This window comes from Herpailurus yagouaroundi, unplaced genomic scaffold, assembly GCF_014898765.1.
Source record: "Herpailurus yagouaroundi ecotype Mexico unplaced genomic scaffold, PumYag 213, whole genome shotgun sequence".
NCBI classification, from domain to species: Eukaryota; Metazoa; Chordata; class Mammalia; order Carnivora; family Felidae; genus Herpailurus; species Herpailurus yagouaroundi.
Genome location: NW_024412444.1, coordinates 7,814,876 through 7,825,306, shown reverse-complemented (window position 1 = coordinate 7,825,306; position 10,431 = coordinate 7,814,876). Strand labels below are relative to the sequence as shown.

General features: G+C 40.8%; 1 protein-coding gene across 3 annotated transcripts in view; it reads right to left on the bottom strand.

Moving 5' to 3' along the window:
• FHIT (fragile histidine triad diadenosine triphosphatase) overlaps window positions 1–10,431 on the bottom strand; it is a 1,437,020-nt gene that overhangs the window by 1,396,787 nt on the left and 29,802 nt on the right. For all 3 annotated transcript variants that reach the window (XM_040454580.1, XM_040454579.1, XM_040454577.1), the window contains exon 2: window positions 6,060–6,108. The gene's annotated coding sequence lies outside the window, so the exon portion shown is untranslated. The remainder of the gene's footprint in view (window positions 1–6,059; window positions 6,109–10,431) is intronic.

Genomic DNA, 10,431 nt, shown 5'->3' with positions numbered 1-10,431 from the left:
AAAAAAAAAAATGAGTCCGTTTAAGGTCAGGGTTAAGTACAGAGACAATATTCTCATTGCCTTTTTTTTTTTTTTTAATCCAGATAAAGTAACCACCAACTGAGGTGAAAAAAATACACCTGTCCACTTCTGTGGGGCATAGTTCCTCCAAAAGCACTGGCCAAACTTAAAAATGGCCTGATAAATCATTACCTGAATCACCTACCAATACGATCTCACCTAGGAGGTCAGAAAGCAGCTGCTTTAACCAACAGCAGGATTTCTACTTAGCCACTGAGAGCACAAGACGGTCATTCATGGCCGCTGATGGAGGTGGTGGTGATGTTGCTGGTGGTCATGATGGGGAGGATGGTGATGACAGTAATGATAGGACATTAAGAAGAAAAGTTCTCAAACCCTGCTTGTCAATGGGATCATCTGTGGAGCTTTTTAAACGACAGGTTCCTGGTCCCCATTTCAGATCTACTGATTTTGAATCTGAAGAGAGACCTCAAGTCTTCATTTTGTTTTATTTTAACATGGCCATTAGGATAACAACTGAAGTGACAGTGCTTGCAAATCATGTCATGATTAAGAATACAGGCTGTGTAGGGGCGCCTGGTGTTTCAGTTGGTGAGGGTCTGACTTTGGCTCAGGTCATGATCTCACAATACACGGGTTCAAGCCCCGCGTCGGGCTCTGTGCTGACAGCTCAGAGGCTGGAGCCTGCTTCAGATTCTGTGTCTCCCTCTCTCTCTCTGCCCCTCCCAGGCTTGTACTCTGTCTCTCTCTCTCTCTCTCTCTCTCAAAAATAAATAAAAGCATTACAAAAAAAAAAAAAAAAAAAGAATGCAGGCTTTGTAGACAGACTGGCTGTAGTCTAATCCCAATTCTGACACTTACGAGCTGTCTGACTGAGCAAAATACTTCAACCTTAAGCCTCAATTTATGCAACTATAAAATGGAAATGCCGTTACTAGCCACACCTCATAAGGAAGATGCCTAGGAAAGTAAGCAAATTTTGAAAGCTTATCTTAATTCCAAGGAAGACCAAAAGTTACATGTTAAAGAAAACAGTGCTAACCAGACCAATGTGATAAGTATTACATACTGATTTAAACAAAAATTGTGAAAGAATTATGTTAAGAGGCTATGGGGACCAGAAGCAGTGAGGGTGGGGAGTGTCAAAGAGCTATTGCTCACACTGATACAGCAGGAGAACACAGTATAAGCACATTATTTGGAAACAGAGATAAACACCGGAAGTACCAGAACTGAAAGTTGCCCACTGGGGGGTGGGCGTTGGAAGGGTGGGAGAAATGCAGGAGGAGGTAGGTGTTGCATTTTTCGATATTTGCTTTTTAGTGCTGTTTTTTTTTTTTAATTTTTTTTTCAACGTTTTTATTTATTCTTGGGATAGAGAGAGACAGAGCATGAACGGGGGAGGGGCAGAGAGAGAGGGAGACACAGAATCGGAAACAGGCTCCAGGCTCTGAGCCATCAGCCCAGAGCCCGACGCGGGGCTCGAACTCACGGACCGCGAGATCGTGACCTGGCTGAAGTCGGACGCTTAACCGACTGCGCCACCCAGGTGCCCCAGTGCTGTTTTATTCAAACCATGTCCATAAGCTGCTTTGACAAAAAGAAAAATGAATTTTAAAAGATAATTCATAACGTGTATAATATTATATGTCTTCACATACTAGGGTTAACATAAGCTTTTTCAGTCGACCCAAACCTGCTTTTTAGAAACTGATGGCTATAATCCCTCCAAATGCACCACCAAAATATCTAGTTCTTGAAAGTGTGCCGTCACCACCTACTATGTCCCTGGCGCACTGGAAGTTCTAAAAAGACATTTGCTGAACTGAAGTGAGGATGGCAGAAAGACATGTAAGTATAAAGAAAGAAGTTCCTCTGTGCCATCAAGGTCACATCAGGAAAGAGGCAGCAGCTTCACCTGGGGTGTTTGAGGTGAATGGAATAAAGTGTGTGGGAAAGGGTAAGGGAAGCCAGAAGGGACAGTCCAGTACCGTGCAGTTAGCAAAAACAAAACTGTCGCTTCCCCAGACTTAAAGGGGCAAGGAGAAGGAGCAGTTCCCAGAGAGCAGCGGGAGCTTTAGCCACAGAAGAGGGGCCCTTGGCAGGAACTGTGGCCCTCCTTAGAGGGTTATAGTCACTACCAACCAAAGTGTGGCAAGGAAGGTAGGGAATAATATTCTAACCTCGAATTCTCGGATTTTCACCCAGTGCCTTCCATGGGCTAATGCAAGAAAAAGCTGGAGAGCTAGGAAGCCCAGGTAATGCTGACAACAGAGGTTAGCCCCCTGGGGCACAGAGCCTTTCAGAGGAGCAAGAAGCTGGAGGCACAGAGAACATCCAGCACAAGCAGTAGGCAGAGTTCTGTTTTTATTTTTTATTTTCTTGAAGTTTATTTATTTTTGATAGAGAGATAGAGCGCGAGCAGGGGAGGGGCAGAGAGAGAGAGACACAGAATCCGAAGCAGACTCCAGGCTCTGAGCCGTCGGCACAGAGCTCGACTCAGGGCTCAAACTCACACACCTTGAGATCATGACCTGAGCCAAAGTCAGGTGCTCAACCAACTGAGCCACCCAAGTGCCCCTGGTTTTATCTTTGGTTTTAAATTTAAGTCCCTTTTCTACTCAGCCTTCTAAAAAAAAATAATAACAAATAAAAAGTAAAAAGCCCTTGATTTTTCAATGTGTTTAATAAATATAAGTGGCATCATCATCATCACCTAACACACTGATGTCAAGCAGCATTTGATAGCTGGCTAAGCACTTTCACACACGTTGCCTTTATGTCATCCCTCAAAACAGCTCTATGTGGTAGACAGGGCAAGGCTTACCCTGATTTTACAGGTGAGGTTAAGACCTTAAGAAAAGTTAGGTATTTTGCCCAGAATCATAAAGTTACCAAGAGCAGAGCCCAAGCTCTTAACGATTCAGTTAGGGCTCTTTCCACCCATACAATGCTGTCAAGCTACTTATTCACAGTGAGGAGTGCACAATTGATGTTCCTGTGGAAAAAAAAAAAAAATCATCAACCAACTTTGTTCTAGGCACTGCACAGAACACAGAAGCAGTCAACAAACAAGACACCAGGGGAAATGGAGCCCACTTGCCCATTCCGTTGTCAAGAAACCACAAGCAATGCCAGAGACGAAAATAATTGAGTTTTCAATCACATTTTACACATCATTGAAAAGAAGGTGTTCAGTAGGGCAAGAAAAGTGTTCAACAGAGGAATAAAAACTCAGGGAAAAGCAGAAGAATATCTCACAAGTTTTGTTTTGGGAGACTGGAGTAGGCAGAAGGAAATCACAGTCCCTTTACAAGCCACCTGCCACAGAGAGATCAGGGCCCCAGAAACTGGAGGGAAGACCTCTCTGCTTCTCTTGCCCTTTCCACCTCTACCCCTGCATATACACACATCCTTTGAGAGCTCAGAAAAGCAGCCACAAGTGACTTCTTTGTGCCGAACAAAGGAGTAGTGGGAAGTCCAGCAAAATAGCCCATTTTTGAAATACTAATTGAGAACTCTGCATCTTTTGTGACCTACTGCAAAATGTTCAGTTACTTGCCCATGAGGGAAGAAAGTAATGAATGGTATTTTAATTGTAAACCTCCAGACATCCTCCATTTATTCCAAATCTAGCTCCCTGATGTGTAAGCTACTCTACCAGTTTAGGCTTCTGTAGTTGCAAAGCAGTAGAAGCCAGTTGGCTAATTTGAGGATTATTGGAAGGAAACTAGGGACTCAGCAAATCCAAGGCAGACTGGAAACTAAGGCTTAGCAACCATCAGTCACCGAGACAGACATGGAGACTGGGGAACGGGAAGAGCTAAGGTGGTCCCAGAGTGGAGTAGATATTTTCAGAGCAGAATGCCAACTTGGAAAAAGGAGAAAAATGCCGCAGCTCAAGATTCAACTTGTACACGAGCACCCACCTAACCAAGCTGGTGATCACGCCCCCAGCCCTAGGCTGAGTGTAGACTCCTGGTTACAGTTCCATTAATCAAATCACCTTAAAAGGAAATAAAGGTGCTGTCAGGAAGGGGAAACACATAAATACTGGGAAAGAAAGCAGAAGGACAGAGAAGTCCCTCTATACTTACCCAGACTCCCTTCAAAAATTCCTTAAGAATCTAACTAGCTAGCAGTTAGATCACTAATTTCTTAAGACGACATTAATTAGTAATTGTCTACACACAGCCAAAGAAAGTGTTTACCTGACGCCTACAAACCTTCAACCTGACAACATTTTACTTCCAGAGGTCTCACGTCTCACACAATCTGAAAGCTCTCTTTTCGTGTGAAAAGAGAAGGCAGAATTGGTCCTTCTCTAGGCACGACATGCTCTTCAGAAACATCCTGAAGCATCCAAAAAGCACAGACTTGTCAAAATGTCTGATGAATACAGTCAGAAGGGTGCTGATTTGATGACAATGATGATGATGGGAATATTAGGAAGAGCAGCTGCAACTAACATGTACTGAGTAGTTGTCATGGGCCAGGACAGAGTAATCCATCTACCCTCTGCAACATCCTATGAGGAAAACAGTATTATTACCTCCTTTTCACAAACTAGGAAACTGAGACACAGAGCGGGTAAATGACGCATCCATGGTCCAATAGCTAATAAAGGCCAAACCGGGACTGAACCCATGTCTGACTCCAGAATACCAATTTAACAACAGATTTTTGCTGAGAGCAGAGGAAATGGACTGTGCTGGGTGAAAACCCTCTCCAAGAGAAATGTGAGCCCCATAACTGTACCTAAAGATCGCAAGGTTCTCAAGATTGCTACAATATCACCAATTCCAAAAATTGATGAGAATTTATTTCTAAGAAGCTATCAAGATGTGGTGCAAAGGTCCAGAGATAGGCGGAGTTATATGGCTGAAAGCCATTACAGAAGAAGTCCAGGCCAACCAGCTTTCACGGGCTGGAGTTTAGTCATCCCAAAGCAAATCCTCAAAACCGTGTTTTTGTAGCTCGTTTTGATCATTCAAGAGAAGTTTCCTCCAATTTGCCTATAAAATTCTTCTTCACCCTCAAAATAAACATTAAAAACTCAGACCCAGAAGTAGATCTGTCATAAAGTTGGGAATAACTTAAAATATAAGGTAAATCAAAATGGCTTTTCAACTTTAACTAAAGTGGTCACGGTCATGATTGCTGTAATAAAAACGACAGGAAAAAAACCTAAAATTGTCAAAAACATAATTGATGTTGAAAACAAATGGAAAATTATGGCATATTTCACCCTGGCCACCAAAGACTCTTGATGAAACTGCAGCCCTATAATTCCCCAGAATGAATTCTTTAAATTAAAATACTTCATGCAGAACAGAAATTAAACAATGAATCAAAGAACAATGCCATGTAGTGGTATGCGTATAAATATACCTAGCAAAGAGGAAACAATTACATTTTTCCATGTAAAAAACCAACTCGATTTTAATGTGTCACAGAAAGGTGCTAGGTACTTTTCCCATTGCTTCCCACTTGGAAGTTCATTTCCGGTAACTCACTTAGGGTCCACAGAGACTGGGCAGGATGAAATTAGCTACACCAAACTGGCTGGCTTTCTCCTTCCTACAAAACTAGGTCCTCCACGCAACTGCACAACTGACTTGCGTGATAAATTTCATCCAGCCCAATTCAAATGCCACTCTGCATTTTAGTTTAAATGCTTTATTTGGCCAGCTGGTTTTATTTAACCATCGACTAGAAGCAGTACGAGTGCATTCTTTTTCCATCTAGCATTAATCTTAGTAAACTTAGCTCCAGTGGAATGTCTTAACTGCTGAGAAGAAAGCAAAAGTCAGCAAGCATACAATTGCATTTGGCTACCCTCAGCACATCATTTTATTTCCTCCTGCTCTCTGCTAACTATTGCTCAGCACTTTTGCCAAAGAGGGAGGACAAGCAGGTGGTTAAGGAAGTTGTCCTGTCAGCTATATCTTTAATCCAAGTGTTTAAATCTCTGAATAAAAGAAAAATCAATGTTGTAAAGGCAATGTTTGTCAAGGCCATGTAATAAATACACTTACCTTTACAGACTGTTCTCAATGGATTTTCCTCCTTTGCTGAGCTTCAAAGCTACAAAGAGATAACGAAAGTAGTGAGTTATCTGCGAGTAAAACACCAAACATTTTCTCTCCGAGTCTCCAAGTAGAATCTCCATATGCCATGGTATGTGGTGCTGGCCGAAGAAGCCACTGATAAAACCCATGCCTTGTACCTCCCTCACAAAGAGGCCGATAAAAGACACCGTCATCAAGTGAAAACAGTGCACACATCTATCCAGAATTGAATCACAAAAACTGGCCAGACCTACAGTGTTTTGGGTTGTGAACTCCTCAACAGAATGGGAATGGTTTATAAAGTGCAGAGATGAAAATGGAATTAAACGTTATGCAGCACACACAGTCTGACCAGGCATTTTATTTGCTTACTTCTTTCATTGTCATCTTTCTTGCACACTCAACTTCCATTTCTCTGCCAAGTTTTACGTGGGGAAGCCTGTTCCATATACACAAGGTGCATGGCCTTTTCAATCTAGACCTCGCCACTTGTTCCCATGAGTACAGATGTGCAAGCTGACAGGCGCAGTCCCCTTTCTCACAGTAGAGAAAAGCCCCCCAAACGGAGGAAACCCCACTTGACATTTCAAATAAAAATCTGACTTGTTAAATTAAACTTCCTGTGACTAAACCATGCCACATACTGAGCACACACGGGTCCACATGACAAGAGGTGTGGTACATTATGGTTTTGGTTTTTTTTTTTCTTAAATGTTTATTTTATTCTTGAGAGAGAGACAGCACAAGCAAAGAAGGGACACAGAAAGAGGGGAACAGAGAATCTGAAGCAGGCTCGGTGCTAACAGCAGAGAACCCAATGTGGGGCTCGAACTTGGGAACCACAAGATCATGACCTGGGCCAAAGTCAGACATTTAACCAACTGATCCACCTAGGCGCCCACGATCTAGTTGTTAAACAATATGGCAGTCCACCCTTATTGGAGGTTTCACTATCTGTGTTTTCAGTTACCACCAGTCAACAGTGGTCTGGAAGTAGATGATCCTGCTACTGACAAATTATCAGAAGGTCAAAGTAGCCTAAGGCCACTCATGGTGCCTACGTCATTCACCTCACTTCACTGCATCTCGCCAGCCTCTTATCATCTCACGTCATCACAGGAAGGGTGAGTACAGCACAATGAGATATTCTGAGGGAGATCAGAACTGTTGCTCATCTCTTACTACGCCTAACTTATACACCAAAAAAACATAGTATATACAGGGTTTGGTATCCACAGTTTCAGACATCCAATCGGGGTGTCAGAATGCACCCTCAGTCAATAAGCAGGGATCTACTGTAGTAATAACATTTCAAGGGGCTGATTCTATATCAGTACATCATTACTCATATGATGACTCCATGTGGTCAAAAATAATGGAAATATTGCCTCTTTCTGTCATTCTCAGCTAGGTCCCAACATCCCCTACAGGTGTAATAGTTGGCAATGGCCAAGTAATTCATGGTTTTCCCATGGTTCTTTCTCTTTTCCTTCAGTGCCCTAAGTACCTGCATTATTAGCTCTTACCAAAGAACCTAATACCACTGATGCATGACCACTAAAGAACATAACCAAACTTGGGCTGTGATGTAAATCTTGGAATATTAATGCAGGAGATAAAGACCGTCTATGAGACAACATCAGAAATTTCCCCTTCCCCCTGTATTACATGGATTGCAATAGATTTGGGGGAAACATAATTTGGAGAAGACTAGATAAAATAGTATAATATTGCATTTTGCAAAATATAAGAGATTTGTGGTCTGACAACTGCCTTTCCATTTTAAACACAAAGAAATGCTAAACAAAATATGATGATAATTTAAATACATATATACCCAAATAGTCAAGTTCAAAAGAAAGGGAGAAGACAAATATGAAAAGAAAATGAATGTAAATTTTCGAGAATGAGACATGAATCCTCTTGAAAAAAAGCACCCCAAGACCTCAGCAAGATAAATAAAAGCAAATCCACAGGTAGATACATCAGAAAGAAACCACAAAACACCAGAGATAGAAAGTCTTAAAGTCAATCAGAGAGAAAAAACAGACTCCTTGCAAAACAACTTGTCATCAGCAAAAATAAAAGCAAGGCAGCAACGGAATAACATGTTCAAAGTACTAAGGGGGAAAAAAGTTCAACAAAAATTCTATAGCCATGCTAAACCAATTATCATGCAAGAATGACAAAGAAATAAGGACATTTTTCAGGGGGGAAACAGACTGTTTTCTGTTTACAGTAGTGGACTTTTGCTGAAAGAAATACTAAAAGACATAATTGAATAAAAAGGAATTGAACCCAGATGGAAGGAATGAGTATCAAAAAGCAATGGTAAACAAAGAAATTAGCAAGCATGATGGTTAATCTAGTTAATTTAATAATAAATAATGGGTATTGAATAATAATTACTAAGCCTTGGTTGTAAAAAACCAACAACAATTTTTAGGGTTTGCAAATAACGAGAAATGAATGGCTGGCCATAATTATATGGAATAAGTGAGGGGAATGAATTGCTTAGAAGGAAGAAACAGATACTGATAAATTGTTAAAGATATGCATTAAAGTTACCGACCAACTTGTTAAGGATAACCAGCATTTCTTGCTCTATGTATATAACCAAAGACACCCTTGCATAGATGCTCACAGAGATGCATACAAGAATGTTTAGAGCATCATTGCTAGAATGCCAAGAACTCCTGAAAACAACCCACACATCTATCAACAGTACAATGAATACATACATTTTTACAGTCTTACGATAGGGTATTATACAGCTTGGAAAAATCAGTGAAATAGTTACACACATCAACATCTATGTCTCTCAAAAATATGATATAAAACAAAGAAGCAAGTCATAGAAGACTAAATATATTATTCCATATATACAACATGTTCAAAATGACAAAAATACACACTATCTTGTTTTAGAATATAACAAAAGTGCCAAAAACCATAAAGAAAAGCAAAGGAGTGATTTACACAGAATTCAGGCTACATTTAGCTTGAGGGCAAGGGAGGAGATATAATAAGAAGCATTGGGGAAGATTCTGGAATATGGTAATGCTCTATTTCTTGGCCAGGAGAGAGGTATCTCTATGTTCAGTTTATTATTTTCCATAATAATTATAATATAGTACAATAACTATAAACAACTGTAAATATGCACTTCCAAAAATTATTTTGTATGTATGCTCTATTTCACAATTTTAAAACATGTACGAGTAATCAAAAGAATAGAAATGTCCAAACCAACTAAGGGAACAATATAGCGAACAGAAAACTCAGCCAATTCTCTACAGAAGACTGGAATGGAAGCAAGCAAGAAGCAAAGGAAAGCACAATGCGTAGAAAATACAAAAGGAAATATTTAAAATAAGTTCAAATATGTCACTAATCAGAGTAAATGGACTAAGTACATCTGTTAAAATAAAATTTTTAAATGGATATTTTTAAACTTTGCTATATGATGTTTACAAGAAACACATCTAAAACATAAAGAGAGTCTGAAAGGAAAAGTATAGAAAACTATACACCAAGCAAACAGGAACCAAAAGAAAGCTGAGACCTTCACTGGGGCTGTCAGCTGAAATACCTACATGTGGCCTCTCCATGTGCCTTGAGTCCCCCAACATGGTGGCTGGGTTCCAAGGGCAAGAGTTCCCAGAGAGGGAGTCAGGCAGAAGCTGTATTCTTTATGGCCTAGGCTTGGAAGTCACTTGAACACCATTTACATTTAACACCATTTGTGACAGGGCACTCACAAACCCCCATGGAAACTCAAGGAGAGAGAAGAAAGGCTCCAACTCTTGGCAGGAGGAATATTGGTCAGTGCTCAGCGAGAAGAGCACACGGGACTGGATAGATGTGTTGGTGTGACCACCTGTGGAAAAAATGTAACCTGCCACGGCATTCTTTGCAAGTACACGTAGAGCATAAGCCACACTGACCACGTGTTAGGCCCCAAAGGGAGTCTTCGCAAACATCAAAAAACAGATACCAATCAAAGTTCTCTGATCACGGTACATTAAAGTTAGATGTCAATTATGAAATCATATTTTAAAAACCTGTGTTTGAATATTACAATCTTCAGAACAGTTTCCCTTGCAGAGCTGGGGTTGGATGAGACCACTGAACGAATCCCACTGCACAAGGGTTCTCATCTGAAGCCCAAATCACCACTTTGGTTGTGGATATATTGAATTTGAGGTGCCTGAGAACTATGTAAAAGAAATGTCCAGGTAGGGAGTTGGATACGTGTCTCTGTGACTCAGAGAGGAGGTTTGGGAATGGTGAGTTATCCAGGCGTAGGAAGTAATGTGATGTTAGTATGGATGTGGCT